Source organism: Sciurus carolinensis, chromosome 19 (assembly GCF_902686445.1).
Source record: "Sciurus carolinensis chromosome 19, mSciCar1.2, whole genome shotgun sequence".
Taxonomy (NCBI): domain Eukaryota; kingdom Metazoa; phylum Chordata; class Mammalia; order Rodentia; family Sciuridae; genus Sciurus; species Sciurus carolinensis.
This window is the reverse complement of record NC_062231.1, coordinates 10729138-10746470: the sequence shown is the minus strand read 5'-3', so window position 1 is coordinate 10746470 and position 17333 is coordinate 10729138. Positions and strand designations below refer to the sequence as shown.

At 39.5% G+C, this 17333-nt stretch overlaps 1 pseudogene; it reads right to left on the bottom strand.

Moving 5' to 3' along the window:
* Positions 1-2025: 2025 nt before the first annotated feature.
* Positions 2026-3580, bottom strand: LOC124971205 (ankyrin repeat domain-containing protein 46-like; annotated as a pseudogene).
* Positions 3581-17333: the final 13753 nt, after the last annotated feature.

The following is a 17333-nucleotide window of genomic DNA, read 5'->3' as shown; positions in this document are numbered from 1 at the left end:
GCTGGGGATTGAACCCAGGGCCTTTGGTTGCAAGGCAAGCACTCTACCAACTGACCTACATCCCCAGCCCTGTATTTTTTATTTTAATGGGCAAAAGTCAAGTGTCTGTACAACATGTTGGGTGTAGTTTACTATATTATTCTTTTTATTTTGTATTGGGAATTGAGCCCAGTGGACTTTACCACTGGTCAATACCATCAGCTCTTTTTCTCTTTTGTTTTTTAGTTAGTGTCTTGCTAAATTGCTGAGGTTGGTCTTGAATAGGCACTCCTTCTGTCTCAGTCTCCTGAGTCACTGGGATTACAATTGTGTGCCAGTCACAGTGCCTGGATAATACATTGTATTCCTTTTTTTTTTAAGGATTTACAAATATTTTATTGGTGGTTTTACTTAATACTGAATGCATAGAAATCAAATAAATCAGCTCTTAAAAGGAAGCATTAATCATTATAGAAGTGTAAAATATTTACATATATTGACTAGTTTTGTATGTTAGCAATTACAAAAAATGCAAAATTTTAATTCTGAATATACTTTGAATTCGAGGTCTTTTTTTTTTTTTTTTTTTTGCTTGTATCTAACCTAAAAGAAAGACTTTGCAAGATGATCCTGAACCAAAACAGTAAATCAGAAATTTTAAAGCAGCTTTTTAGGGGAGGATAAAGCCACACAAAAGAAAAAAGTTTCTATACCAGATATATAAATGCAATTGAGGAAATATCAAGGAGCAAACAAATCACAAGTACCAATTTTACTCTGTGATTTCTAATTCTAGCAACAATTCAAGTAACAGTACCTTAATGCTGTTCTAGAAAATAAAACCATTAATTCTTTCACTACAATTTTCAGACTTTTCTCAATGAACAATTATTAAGCATTCAGATTTTTTGTATTAACAGAAGAAATGAATTATACTAATAGAAATATTAATAAAAGAGGTCTTCAAATACACTGTTGAAAGCCACAATATAATTTGGGGGCCAGATTTCAATTTACACAATGTTATGAGTGATAAAGAGCTTATGACAGTACAGTATGGCTCAGGGCTGTTGACTGAGTACTCCACCTGTTCCTATGTGGATGGGACTGCAATGACAACTCTGCCAAGTCTCTAAACAGGACTGCCCATTAAATAATTATGACATAACTGTGATGCACAGCTGGCTTATAGAACTGACATTTCCACTGTAATAGCACTACAGAATTCTAGTGACAATAAATATTAGAATTATGTCTCCCTGCTAACTATTCAGCAGAAAAAGAGTTTTCTGACTGCATTTCTGAAGAACAGGACACCTCTAAAATACACACAAGGGGAAAGTAGAAAGAGAGCAGAGTGAGCTCCTGAAGCTGATTTTTCACAGATACTAACAAGCAAAGCAGTTTGCAATAAATCAAAATCACCCTGAAGCAAAGATTAAATCAATCGGTTCTGAAGAAAATACAGCTCATTATGAAAGTTTTTTTGGTTTGTGATTAGACTTCAAAATGTTAAAATAAACCATATTCTAACAACATTAATGTGCCACACAGGATTTTAAAACTGTACTCTGAGTTCAAAGGTTTTGTCTTCTCTCCAGAGAAAGTAAATAAAAAGAAAAAAGGAGCTCTTACAAAAATAAACAACACTAAACCCTCCACCCAAAATATTCATAAAGGGAAGACTTTTTTCTTTCTGGATACTTCAATTGGTCCAAGATCAGTGTAAGTTTTCCACCTTAAGAACTTCTACTCTCTTCCTTTAGCTTCTATTCTCTAGTCATTTCTGTGTTTTTATTAAACAAGGCTATGGGCAGATTTTCTTAAGAAGTCAGGTTGAGTCAGAGGTAGCATTAGGATGCACTATAGTTGACTACAGTATGAAGTTCAAATGAACACATTATTCTTCTAAAAGGATGACATTAAGTAAAAGTGCATAAAAAAATGTTCAGCCCTCACTGCCTAGCACTAAGAAAAGTTCTGAGAAACTGGGAATCATTGTTGGGACTCAAGAAATAGGCATTGGCCTCACCTCTTTGAGCTCCTTTAATGCACCAGTTCAGGCTGGTTTTCCATGAAGGGCAGCACTCCACTCTCATAGTAGGCAATGCCAAGAGACAGCAAAGCAATGGCAAAGATCAGGAGCAGGACCCTCCAGAAGCCCAGATGCTCTACAAATTCCTGCCAAGTCATTCAAAAGCTGGACAGAACCCCTTCACCTGGCTGTAGGGTGTGATTGAGGAGAGAATGGCTTTCCCTTGTACTTTCACTCTCAGACATCTGCATGGCCTCCAGTTTCGAGTGGGTTCCTCTGTGAAATCCTTTTATCTCCTGTTCTTCCAAAGATTCCAGCAATCGGATGACATCTTTATTGTCTCCCCTGCACTTTGCCAGAACTAAAGGAGTCACAACTTGATGATTGCATATATCAATTTTGAGTCCATTGTAAACTAAGGATTGAATGGAATCCACATGGCCATAGAGGTGAAGAGCTGTGTCTCCTTGATAATCTGTAGTCAGCAGATCAGCACCAAATTTATGCACCAGTTTGCAGATGGTTACATTCCTTTGGGCTGCTGCAAGATGAAGGCCTGTCCTGCCTCTGCTGTCGTGGACACTTGAGTTAAAGCCACTTTCCAGAACCATCTTAGAATAGGTAATGTCTCCATGAATACAGGCTTGTAGCAATGACACATTAGTTTGAGTAGAATCATTTACAAAAACCTAGGAACTTGTCCTAATGTGGATGGAATGTGGGTCAGCTGTAAGGTTATACCTTTCCTCCAGTGGTCACTCAGCAGTTTCTCTGAATACTTATGCAGGATGAAAAAAGTATTCAGTAAATGCTCGCAAGAATTTGGGAGACACGCAGCAGTGAAAGCAGCAGCGCCTCTCTGCAGGTTGCAGATGGAGTAGGCCCAACCACTTTTACATTGTGTTTTTAATGAGTGCTACTAGAATGTATGTAAAGTTTACTAAAAATAAATCTAATTATGTAAAATAATGCATGTATTAATTAGTTATATTTTGTCATTTGTGTGCCATAGAACATGAAGCACATAAAAAGTTATTAGTGTAATCAGGTAATAAATAATAAAAAATATGAACATTTAAAACATCAGTCTTTTCTGTTGATTTCTATGCTTTGACTTCATTCCAGTCATACTACAATAAACTGTGATAGGCTTTTGTTGCCCCTCAAACCAGTTTTTTGCTGTATCTTCTCCAGGTGTGTGTGTGTACATTTCTCCACTGTAAATGCACATATTTCTCCTTAAGCAATAATTGTTTTTACCCATGATGAATTATCGGGGATTCCCCTGCCCGCAGGAAAGAACTCCCCAACAACATGGAGCTTTCCAAGATCCTTTATTGTTCTCTTCTTCCCGCTCAGGGGAGCACACAAAGAATATATATGGTAAGGCAGCCAATCAGAAAGCTATACAGACAAGGCACGAGCTACATACATGATCCTAATGTGTAAGTGTATGGGGCACGAGCAGATCACGTGCTGCACACGAGCAACAGGAGCCAACAGCTAAGTACTTCCTCATATGGCGTCAGCGCGACTCCTGCTTACCGCGTCATCAGTATGCACCATGGACCGTACGCCGGCAAACTGCCAGCTGCCATCCTGCTTAGCCTTGGGCTAGGGGTCCTGGGTACCCCGACAGCTCCCCCTATTCTATTATTAAAAAGACAAAAGGGACCGTGCCTGTCTTAGGTTGAGGGGTCGGCCAATACCCTTACCCGTCATCAAAGTCTGCAGATCATGCTGCAGTTTCTGTCTTAGGTTGGTGTATCGCCACCTCCTTCATTACCCGTCATTGACTACCGGTCCAGCATAGATAACCAAGCATGAGGGGAGCTGCCGACTTCTAATGCAGTCATGGCTTGGCGGAAAATAATACGGTCTCGTTGTTGAGAGGCACGCAAACGTGTGATGACGCGGACAATGTAAATGATACCAAATAGGAGTGCCCCTCCTAGAGCAGCTAATCCGGCCCATTGTTTCACAAAAGAAAAAGCCGAAGAAATCCAAGAGGCAAATTCAGATACAGAAGCAATATGTACTCTAGTAGAATTCACTCGAACAATTTCCGCCCGAAGACGGGACGTAAGATTATCAAATTCAAAAGACCAAATATTAGTAAGGTAAAGCGAAAGATTTCGAGACAAATCAGCTGCAGTACTAAGATTATCATACATTATGGGAGTTACACAGACTGCTTGTGGAGAGTAAATACACCCAAGTCCCAAAAGTTCTTGTAAAATGTCCACTTGTTCTTGCAGTAGGTCCACCCGTTGGTTAACCAGCAGGATTCCAGCTTTAAGATGTTGATCAATGCTCTCCTGTGTTTGTAGCGCTGTAGCAGTATTTTCAGCCAATTGATTAACTGTAGTAGCTGTCTGTATGGTAGTAGTTAGGGCTGCAGCTGCCGCTGCAGCTGCCGCTGCTGCCGCAACAACAGCAGTTATAACCGCAGCTGTAATACCAAAGTCTCTTCTATTTATACTCAGTAATACAGGTAATTCTGCATCTGTAACTGAAACGGGGACAGGCAAAAAGGTAGGGATTCGCATTATCACCGCTCGGTTGAATACTGTACCATTCCAACACTGAGAAAGGGAATAATTATTAATTGAACAATTAAGAATTGAGGTGTTGTCAACACTATTAGTAAGGAGAAACATGAAAGGTGGAGATACACAGACAGGGGTAGGTGGAAAGATAATAGTCTTTGTACAGTTTACACTAGCCTCCGTGATATAAGAGGAATCCATAAAATGGCTCCAGTTGCAGAATTTGAACGATCCTCCTAATAAGGCAAAAAGGGGTTGAAGGTTAGTGTACCCAGAACTAGCCGTGAATAGTAACCAATTATCAAGGGGATTAACATGTAGTATTCCTAGAAATGCATCATGATCTGTAAAGTTTTCAGTAGTACGCTGCGAAGTAAAATTTGGTGTAAAAAAGAATCCATGTTGCACAGGTGCAGCTCACCTAGTATTTTGGCAACCTGTCCAGATAGGTGGAGTAGAAAACTCAGGATTACAAGGGGGGAAAATCCTGGGGGTCTTAAATCCGATAGAAGAAAGTGGAAGCCGCCGAGGCACCAATCCTGTAATAGAAACTACACTTCCTTCTGTCTCTATGTGGCCACCCTTTCCTTGGGGTCCCTCATAGGTGAATTGCACATTTGCTCTAGTTTTTGTTTTGGCATCCTCTTTTCTTGAGAATAACCCTTGAACCTGGCATTGTAAATTAATATAAGGTCCATATGGAAGTTCTGAAAAGGGATCAAAGTACTTTGTAACATTAGAGGGTAAATCAAAACACAGGGTTCCTGGAAGAAATATAACGGAAGAATTATAGGACTGAATATCAGGATCATTAAGAGCAGTGGGCAATCCCGTAGAAGCATTAGTAGAGAACAAAGGAGGAAGAATAAGCGAAGTATTAGTTAACGGTAAAGGATATGGCCATGCTTTAACTACTGCCCATAGGTTCCTTTGATGTATCATTTGAGGTTGCACTCTGCTGAAAATCCCGATCATCGTCAGAAGGGGAAGTAACATCCTTTTCATCAGGAGGTATGAATCTGGTCAATCTTTCAGGCACCCAAATAGGTGTTGATTGATCCTGGGGAAACACACAGACAGATCCTCGGACCCAACGAAGAACCGGGTCCGGTCCTTTCCATTCTCCCGTTAGGATATCTTTCCATTTAACCGAAGATTTTGGCGCTGGGTTTGGAGACATGTGCCGATCTGCAGCTGAGCGTCCATTAACATCAAGGGTTAAAAAATTAAGAATAAAAAGTGCCACATTTAATTTATCTCATGGGGATCTATAAGATACCCCTATTCCCCCTTTTTGTTTAATTAAACAATTTTTTAATGTGAGATGAGCTTGCTCAATGATTCCTTGACCTTGAGGATTATAGGGAATGCCAGTAACAAGTTGAATATGAAATGTATTTGCAAATTGTAGAAAACTTTTAGAAGTATAAGCAGGGTCATTATCAGTTTTAATTATTTTTGGAATTCCCCAACAGGCAAAAGAATGAAGGCAATGCTGAATGACATGAGCAACCCTTTCCCCCAGTAATGCAAATGCCATAAGGATGCCAGAACTGGTATCCACAGAGACATGAATATATTTAAGAGTGGCAAATTCAGGGATATGAGTAACATCCATCTGCCACAAATGATTAGGCAGAAGGCTCGGGGATTGACACCAAAAGATGGGGCTGGCAGTAAGGGCAGACAATGTTGACAGCGTTTAACAATTTCCCGGGCTGATTGTTTAGAGATAGGAAATTTTCTGGACAATGTAGTAGAGTTAACGTGGAATTTTGAATGAAAAAGTTTAGCTTGTTCTTCCATAGAAAAAACAAAGAGAGATTTAGTAACCAAATCAGTCTGGTAATTACCAGAGGTAAGGGGTCCAGGTAGATTAGAATGGGCTCGAATATGACCTACATAAAAAGGTTCGGTACATTGGAAAATCAATTGTTGGAGACTAGTAAAATAAGAAGCAACGGAAGAGTGAGGAGAAATATGAGCAACAGTTTCTAATACAGATAAAGAGTTAACAATATAATGACTATCTGTAAGAAGATTAAAAGGTTGATCGGATAACAGTTGAAATGCTAAGATAACAGCAGCCAGCTCAGTAACTTGAGCAGATAAGGGTTGAATAAGCAGGGTGTGAACATCCTGCCCTATAATAACGGCCCCAACTCCATTTCTAGAACCATCAGTAAATACCGTAACACAGTTGTTTAAAGGGGAAAATTTTGTTATTTTAGGAAATACTATGGGAGTAGATTTACAAAATTGCACCCAAGGGTGATTAGGATAATGATTATCGAATTGAGCTGAGGTGCTACAAAGGAGTATAGCCCAATCAGGATTGTTATTAGTGAGCCATAAAATTTGTTGTTGAGTATAAGGAGTAATAATAGTAGTTGGGTGCATACCAAAGGCTGTTATGGAAGCCTCAATACCTTTGAATATAACTTGAGCCACAGCTGTAGGATAAGGTTGTAACATTTTAGAAGGGGAACTGGGAAGGGAAACACTCTGTAGAGGACCTCCTTGCCATAAAATTGCAGATGGGCTATGAGGTTCGGGGAGAATGATCAATAATAATGGCTGGAGTGGGTCACAACGATCAACTTGCCCAGATTGTAAACGTTGCTGAATTAATTTTAAGGTTTCTTTAGCCTCAGGAGTTAAGTACCTTGGCGAGTTGAGGTCAGGATTACCTTTCAATATATCAAACAAGGGCTTTAATTCCCCAGTAGATAATTTTAAATATGGACGAATCCAATTAATATTTCCCAACAATTTTTGAAAATCATTAAGAGACTTTAATTTATCAGTCCTGATCTCTAATTTTAATGGTTGTACCTGGGTTGAAGACAATTTTGTGCCTAAATATTGCTGTAAATCATCCAGCTGTAGCTTTTCAGGTGCTATTATAAGATTCCAAGATTGCAAGATCGTAGACATAAAATGCAAGGCCTGCATAAGAAGGTCTTTGGCTTGATGACATAATAAAATATCATCCATATAATGATATAAGAGTAAATCTGTAAATCTATCTCTCACTGGTTGTAAAGCTTTGTCGACATAAATTTGACACATGGTAGGGCTATTAGCCATGCCCTGAGGCAATACAGCCCACTCATATCTTTGATCAGGCTGGGAATGATTAATAGAGAGAAGAGTAAAGGCGAATCTCCAGCAATCTCGTTCATTAAGAGGTATAGAGAAAAAACAATCCTTTAAATCCAGAACAATAGTTGGCCAGTGTCTAGGTAAGGCAGAAACTAGTGGTAAACCACATTGAATAGGTCCCATAGGGAACATTTGTTGATTTATAGCACGTAAATCATGCAACAGTCTCCATTTCCCTGATTTTTTCTTGATAACAAAAATAGGTGTATTCCACGGAGATGTGGAAGGCTTTAAGTGACCGGCCAAGAGTTGATCTTTTACCAATCCATGAGCAGCTAGCAATTTTTCTTTGGTGAGGGGCCACTGTGGAATCCAGCAAGGCTCATCAGTTTTCCACACTATAGGGATGGTGTTATCCACAGTGGCCCCTAGGGAAAACCCAAACCTTTGGTATCAGTTTTCGGACTAGGTAAGGAAGGGGGCTGAACCGCACCTTGATGTTCCCTACCCAAACCTTCATATTCAGTGTATCCCATTTTTTTGATAATTTGTTTAATGGGGGTCCCTTGATAAGTAATGTCAGTAGTAAGTTTCATATCCATTTGTTGTAAAACATCTCTACCCCAAAGTGTAACAGGCAAGTCACAAACATAAGGTTGAAAAACTCCTGAATGCCCTTCGGTATCCTTCCATGACAATGTAGCTGCACTCTGAGAAGGGCTGTAAGCAATCCCCAGTCCTCGAAGGGTTTGATTAGCAGTAACTAATGGCCATGCCTTAGGCCAATCATGGGTACTGATGATACTTTTGTCAGCCCCCGTGTCCAATAATCCCACAATAGATTGCCCTCCCACCACAAGTTTTAGGAATGGTCTATCATCTAAATTGAGTGTTAAAAATGTCATAGGACTGCCTGAAGAACCAAATCCCCCATTTGCGCGTCTTATATTCTTGCTAGGCCAGGAGGAGTGCCTGCTAGGCAAAATTAACATTTGAGCAATTTGATCACCTGGAGATATTACAGTAATGCCTTTAGGAGAGGACACTAATATTTTAACCTGCCCCTCATGATCCGAATCAATAACTCCAGGGTGTACTATTAGTCCCTTTAAGGTAGAAGAGCTCCTTCCTAATAGCAGCCCTACAGTATCTTTAGGAATTCTTTCTTTCCAGTCTGAATCAATAGCCTGAACACCCATTTCTGGAGTTAGTACCAATCTGGTGGTGGCACAGATGTCCAATCCTGCACTCCCTGTTGTTGCTCTCTGGACATTCCATTCTCTGAGGGGGGATACCATTGTCGAGGTACTTGTTGAATTACCCTGTATATTTGTTGTGGGCCCCGGGGAGGGCCCGTCCTCCCGTTTTTTGGAAGAGAAGGATTTGGGCCTAAATAATTTCCTTCCTTATCCTTAATGGATTGGCATAAACTACTCCAATGATTGCCTTTTTTACACCGAGGGCATAAGCCGGGTCCAGGCTTTTGTGGTGGCGTAGCTGGTGCAGACTTATTAGGACAATTAGCTCGAATATGTCCCATCTGTCCACAAGCAAAACACAAGCCCGCGGGCCCTTTAAGTTTTTTATTAGGACCAGCCCGTCCATTCCGAGATATAGCTGCAGCCAAAACTTGGCTCTGTCTATCTAATGCAGCCACAAACATATTACCTTGTCCAGTGGCATCATTAATGTCCTTGCACACCCTTAAGTAAGTTGAAAGGTCTTTATTTTTCCAGGGTCTAATGGCCTCCTTACACCATTTGTTAGCTTGTTCATAAGCCAACTGTTTAACCACTGGCATAGCCTGCTCAACTTCCCCGAATATACGGGAGGCTGTTTGAATCAACCGGTCAACAAAATCAGCATAAGGTTCATTGCTTCCTTGTGTAACTTTTGACAAATGTCCCTGTAAGTCTCCCGTGCCTTGCAAAGTTTTCCACGCTCGTGTAGCTGCAGCAGCTATCTGAGCGTAGACACCAGGATTATATTGTAATTGTGCCTGTAACCCATCATAAGGGCCTGTTCCCATAAGCATATCTATGTTCCATTGAGGATTTCCTGCTGCAGCGTTCCATCTAGCGGTATCTGAGGATATTTCCTGCCAAGATGTTTTCCACATAAGATATTGCCCTCCAGAGAGCGTAGCTCTAGCTAAATTGATTCAATCCTGAGGGGTAAGATTTAAGGCGGATATAGTTTCCACCAGCGCAACAGTAAAAGCAGCTTGGGGCCCATATGTACTAACTGCTTCTTTTAATTGCTTGACAAACTTAAAATCTAAGGCCTGATGGTATCTCTGATTCTGAGCATCTTCAAAGACCGGATAAGCAGCGGAGCCCAAGTGACTCCATTCTCTATGCGTCCGCTCATTAAGCGGAGGTGGGGGCTCGGGAGGCGCAGAGGGTAACAAAGAACTTTCCTCCTTTAACGTCCATGTCTTAACTTGTCGCGCAAGCTCCTCCCCTGATAATTCCCCCTCCGAGTCACTCCCTGTATCCCCGGTCTTATGTGAGCGGACAGATCGTTCTTCCTTTATCTCTTCTAAAACCTGACTTCCCTCATGAAAAGGTTCTGTAAAGACATCCTTACAAATGTCGAGACAGCTCCGAACCAAGGTCCATATAACCATGGTTCCTATAGGCAGAGGGGATTGATTGTTAGCTTTACGTAGATCCACCCCTAAATGTTCCCACTGAGGGATATTTAGTAAACCTTCATCCAAGAACCATGGAGCAATCTTTTCTACAGTATCTAAAAAGGTTCTGGCTGTCTTTGCCTTAAGCGGCGTGCCATTGAGGCGAAGAAGCTCTCTCAAGGGCTGTTGCATACGAATCTTAGAGCTTTCAGATCCCATTCTGTATATACCTTATATTTGAAAATACAAGGGCTAGCGTTTCGCCGCCCCAGTCTCCGGGTCGCGTTCCGCTTTACCCGCGTGGCAGACTGCCTTTTGCTGGTCCACCCAGAGTCGCTTTCCGCTTGACTCTGCCTCCGGACTGCCTTTAACCAGTCCGCTCCGAGCTGCTTTCCGCTAGCTCAAATAGTCACGTACCACGAACTTTTGAGGCTGCCTCTGACGTCACTCACCCTTATGTGTGTCCCGGGTTTTGGCACCACTTATCGGGGATTCCCCTGCCCGCAGGAAAGAACTCCCCGACAACATGGAGCTTTCCAAGATCCTTTATTGTTCTCTTCTTCCTGCTCAGGGGAGCACACAAAGAATATATATGGTAAGGCAGCCAATCAGAAAGCTATACAGACAAGGCACGAGCTACATACATGATCCTAATGTGTAAGTGTATGGGGCACGAGCAGATCATGCGCTGCACACGAGCAACAGGAGCCAACAGCTAAGTACTTCCTCATATGGCGTCAGCGTGACTCCTGCTTACCGCGTCATCAGTATGCGCCATGGACCGTACGCCGGCAAACTGCCAGCTGCCATCCTGCTTAGCCTTGGGCTAGGGGTCCCGGGTACCCCGACAATGAATCATCTTTGGCACTGTCATCCAAAATCTACCTGTTATCTCCAGCTCTCTGTGGAGACAAAAACTAGTTTGCATAAAGTTGTCAAGAAAGTCATAGATGTTTGTTTGTTTCACACTTCCCTTTTGCTCATGGGAGAATAAAGGGATTGATAGTTTTTTTCTTATTGCACAATGTCCTACTGTGGTTTGAGAAAGACTGTGTTGATGAAAGTAACACATTTTCCTTTTCTCTACTATGTGACTCTCCCTGCTGTGCTCATCTGTGGTTCTGTAAAATCAAAGATAGTTTTGGAAGTTCTCACAAGTCAATTTTTTCAGTGCATTTTTATGAACTTTCTTTTTTCTTTTTTATTTGTTCTTAGTAATATATGACATTCACATCCATTTTGATAAAATTTTACAAGCATGGGATATATCTTATTCTAATTAGGACCAATTCTTGTGGGTGGTCATGCTGGTGAAATTCATTTATGGATTGTCATATGTGTACATAGAAAAATTATGTTAGATTTATTATAGTGTCTTTTCCATTCCCACCCTCCCTATGCCATGACTTCTTTATTCATTCATTTGTTGATGTGCTTCTAGGTTTGTTCCATACCTTAGTTATTGTGAATTGTGCTCTTGTAAACATTAATGTGGCTGTGTCATTGCACTATGCTCATTTTAAGTACATTGGATATGTTCAAGTGGCATAACTGGGTCAAACAGTGGTTCCATTCCTAGTTTGTTTTTACCAGGAATTGAACCCTGAGGTGCTTGACCACTGAATTGCCTCTCCAGCCCTTTTACTGTTTTATTTAGGGACAGGATCTCACAGAGTTCCTAAAGGCATCACTATGTTCCTGAGACTGGTTTTGAACTCATGAACCTCCTGCCTCAGCCTCCAATGCTCATCCCTCATTTTTGAGGAATCTCCATTCTGCTTGTTCCAATTTTCCATCCTACTTTTCCCCTCATCTGTGCCAACATTTGTTGCTACATGTATTCTTGGTAATTCCCATTCTGAGTGGAGTATGGGGGAATCTCAGTACAGATTTATTTTGCATTTCTCTAATTACTAGAGATATTGTCCATTTTTTAAAATATATTGATGATCCTTCCTATTTCTTCTTTTGAGAAGGATATGTTAAGATTTTTACCCATTTATTTATTAGGTTTTTTGGGTTTTTTAATCTATCAATTCATTACAATCTTGAATTTGCTTTACTGTTCCCTTTCTGATGTGCTCACATTGATAATAACTTCTCTTTTTCTGCAAAGTATATTCACAAGAATGTAGCAAGTAAAATAATTTATTCCTTTGATTTATTTCAGTGATGTATTCTCATCAAACCCAAGAATTTTCATCAGAGCTGGGTATAAAATGTTCATTCCATCAGGTGATAAAGGGAAGGTATGGAAACTGTGACATTGAGAATGTATTCTTAAAGAAAGAATAGAAATGTGAGAAGGAGCGTAATGTTCAGGACAATTGCCATGGTGAATATACTAGTTGTGAGATAGCTACAAAATAAAGATTTTTTTAATCACAAATCAATATGAAAAATATATGAAGTCTCAGAAAACACCTCAATTTTGCTAATCAGTTTTGAGGAAGGTTTTGAGTGTCTTGAAAATTTATCTCCATTGAATTTTTGATAACATAACCTTGTGAAATGATGAGGATGTGGGGAAAATGGTACACTCATACATTGCCAGTGGGGCTGCAAATTAGTGCAGCCACTCTGGAAAACAGTGTGGAGATTCCCTAGAAAACTTGGAATGGAACCACTATTTGACTCAGCTATCCAACTTCTTGGCCTATACCCAAAAAACATAAAATCAGCATATATTAGAGATGCAGCCACATCAATGTTTATAGCTGTTCAATTCACAATAGCCAGATTGTGGAACTAACATAGATGTCCTTCAATTGATGAATGGATAAAGAAACTGTGGTATATAAATACAATGGAATATTACACAGCCACAAAGAATAATAAAATTATGGCATTACAGGCAAATGAATAAAATTGGAAAATATCATGCTAAGTGAGATAAGCCAATCTCAAAAATCCAAAGGACAACCGATCTCCCTGAACAGTGGATGATGACACATAGTGGGGGGTGGGAAGGAGGTAAGAATGGAGGAAAGAGAAACTTTATAGAGGGAAAAGAGGGGTGGGAGGGGTAAAGGGGAGGGAAAAATTATGGAATGAATCAAACACTATTATCCTGTGTAAAAGCATGACTACACAAATGGTATGCTTTTACTTTATGTAGAGAAACAGTATGTATCCCATTTGTGTACAATAAAAATAAATATAAAAAAATAAATAAATAAAAATAAGAATTAAAAAAGTGAAATTAAATTTGGAAAATATGAAATAAAATCTATTGCATGCTTCAGTTCATAACAATGAACATTTGAAATGTAGAATTTGTTTAAATTTTTACTCATATTTTAGTAGACAATAGATTTAGTATTATAAATCTGTATTACTGAATATAAAATAAATTACTAAGTATGATCAGTTTTTTTTAACATAATGAAGCATTAGTTGTTCTACATTCAGCAAACAGTCCTTCCTTGTGTCCAAATGTAACATTTTAATGAATGTAGGAAGATCTGTACTTATACCATATTACTTGGTAAACAATCAGATATAGCTATTGGGTGATAATTCTACATTTATCATAAAACTTTCAAGACCTTTTAGTTAGTTCAGTACCCTAAATAAATGAGTGCATTTTTATTGGTGAAAAATATAGGAAATGCAGTGAAATTCATAAATATTTAATATTTTTTAAGTTCTAGAAAATATCATTGTGATCCTTTTACAAAGAAGCTTTACAAAGGCAACAAATGCAAACAAGTATGTCATCAGTGCTCAAAATTTATCACTCCAAGCATCCATATTCAAGGACAGGATTGCAAATATCAACAATGTGGAAGAACTTTAAATAAAATCACAAGAATTAATCAGTGCAAGAAAATTCATGTGGGAAAAATGCCATACAGATTTAAGAAATGTGTTCAAGCATTTAAGGACTTCTCAACCCTTTATCACAGTAGTGATAAACCCTACAGATGTGAAGATTGTGGTAAAGGTTTTAATCGAAGGTCATACCTTACTCAACACAAGAAGAATCATGATGGAGAGAAGCCCTATAATTGTAACGAATGTGGAAAGGCATTTATTTCCACCTCAAAACTTACTGAGCACCAGAGGACTCATAGTGATGAGAGACCATACAAATGTATAGAATGTGAAAAAGATTTCAAATACAACACAGGCCTTACTCAACACCAGAGGATTCATACTGGTGAGAAGCCCTACAAATGTACAGAATGTGGGAAAGCATTTACACGAATTTCAAGCTTCACTGAACACCAGAGTGTTCATAGTGATGAGAGACCATATGAATGTAAGGAATGTGGCAAAGGCTTTAAGTGTAGCAGAGCCCTTATTGTACACCAGAAGATTCATAGGGATGAGAGACCATATGAATGTAAGGAATGTGGCAAAGGCTTTAAGTATAATGGAGTCCTTATTCGACACCAAAATATTCATACTGGAGAGAAGCTGTACAAATGTACAGAATGTGGGGAAGCATTTATTGACTTTTCAGTCTTGACTCGACACTACAGGATTCATATAGATGAGAGACCATATGAATGTAAGGAATGTGGCAAAGGCTTTAAGTTTAGAGGAGGACTTATTAGACACCAGAGGATTCATAGGGATGAGACCATACAAATGTAATGAATGAGGCAAACATTTGAAATTCATCTCAACTCTTACTGAACAGTGGACTATTCATACTGGAGGGAAGCCATATAAATGCAAATAATGTGGAAAAGCATTTATTCAGAGCTCACATCTTATTCAACACCACAGGATTCTTAATGATGAATGTAAAGAGTATTGCAAAGGCTTTAAGAACTGCCCAACCCTTATTAAACATCACAAGGTTTATAGTGATGAGAGATCATAGAAATGTATGGACTGTAGCAAAGACTTTCAACGCAGCCCTTTCTTACTGCCAGAGAATTCATATTGGAGAAAATTTCTATGATTGTAAAGAATGAGGCAAAGCTCTTAATAGGAGTTCATTTTTGGTTTTGAACTTGACTTGGTTTCCCCTTTGATTGACTTTTTCTGTAGTGTAGTTTCTCCCTCTGCTAACTCATTGTTTTTCATTTCCTCCTTGTGGAATAATTTTCTTAGAATGTTCGGTAGTTCATGCTTTCAATTTGTAAATTCTTTTACCTTTCATTTATCATGGAAGGATTTTATTTCATCATCAAATCTGAATGTTAGTTTTGCTGGGTATAAGATTCTTGGTTGGCTTCCATGTTATTTTAGAGTTTGAAATATGTTGTTCCAGAACCTCCAAGTCTTTAGTGTCTGGACTGAGAAATATGCTAGTGTTCATATTGGATTCCCTGTATATGTAATCTGATGGTTTTCTCTCACAGACTTTAAAATTCTATCTTTATTTTATATGTTAGACTTTTTCTTTATAAAGTGCCTTAGTGTGGGTCTGGTGTAATTTTATACATTTGGTGTCCTGTAAGCCTCTTGTAATTGATTTTCCATTTCATTCTTCAGGTTTGGAAAATTTTCTGATGTTATTTCATTGAGCAGATGTTTCATTCTTTTGGTTTGTAACTGTGTCTTTCTCAATCCAAATAATTCTTAAATTTGACCTTTTCATGTTATCTCATAATTCTTGGAGGTTCTGTTCATGATTTCTTTTAATCTTCTCTTTGTAGTGAACTTTATTTTTTTTCTTTTTTTTTATACTATTATAGTTTTTTTTTTTGTAAACAAATGGGATACATGTTGTTTCTCTGCTTGTACATGGTATAAAGGCATACCATTTGTGTAATCATAAATTTACATAGGGTAATGTTGTTTTATTCATTCTGTTTTTTTTTCCCTTCCCCCCCACCCCTCCCACCCCTCCCACCCCTCTTTTCCCTCTATACAGTCCTTCCTTCCTCCATTCTTGCCCCCTCCCTAAACCTAACTCTAACCCTAACACTAACCCCTCCCACCCCCCATTATGTGTCATCATCCACTTATTAGCGATATCTGAACTTTATTTTCAAGATGAAATATTTTGTCTTCATTATCTGAGGTGGTGGGGAAAAAGGTACACTCATACATTGCTGGTGGGGTTGAAAATTAGTGCATCCACTCTGGAAAGCAGAGAGACCCAGATTGAAGACCCCGCAGCTGGATATCAAGTTGAGCAACAAAATAGAGGAGGACATCAAGAAGGCACGGAGGAAGTCCACACGGGCTGGTGATGACCTCATGTGCTGTGTGGACCTCCATAACCAGGCCCTGCCGAAGTGGTTTGAAGCGATGATGACCACCACTTTGGAGCTGGAGCAGCTGGTAGTGGAGAGGGTGGAGATGATCCAGCAACATTTGTGCCAGTACACACAGTTGCAGCATGAGACGGACATGTTCAACCAAAGCACAGTTGAGACTTTGGACCAACTACTTTGAAAAGTTGACACGGTCAAAGAGAGAGAGCTGTGGGTCAGAGAGCACACAATGGGCAACATTCACCCTGTGGACATGGAGATCTATACATGCCTGTGTGACTCCGGGAGTCCTGCCCAGGAGAGGGGCTGGGTGTCCCATGGAGAGGAGATGGTGTCCCCTGCTGGATGAAGCTGCCCTCCCACACACTCCTGTCCACTGAGAGAGCTGGCAATTCCAGAAGGGTGATCTGGATGTCCCAGCTGGGGGATCCCAAATATTCCCAGGCCAAGAAGACAGACCTGCAACCCTGCCCTTGTCTCCAAGACTGAAGCTCCCCCAAACCCCAGGCCATGCTTGTTGTTCTGAGAACAAACTGAGGTTGGAAAAAAAAAAAAAAAACAGAAAAAAGTGAGTAAAGGGAAGGTAAAAGGGATGGACATAGGAAAGACAGAATGAGTCAGGCCTCACTTTCCTATGTTTTTATATGAATATAGAACCAGTATAACTCCACAATATATACAGCCTCAAAATTGGAGAGCAATACTTCATGTATGTATATATGTCAAAATACATTCTACTGTCATGTATAGACAAAAGAACAACTCAATTTTTTTCTAAGATTGTAAAATTTTATTGAGCTATAATATGTATAGTCACTGAGATAGAGAGCATTTTTATAATACATGGTATT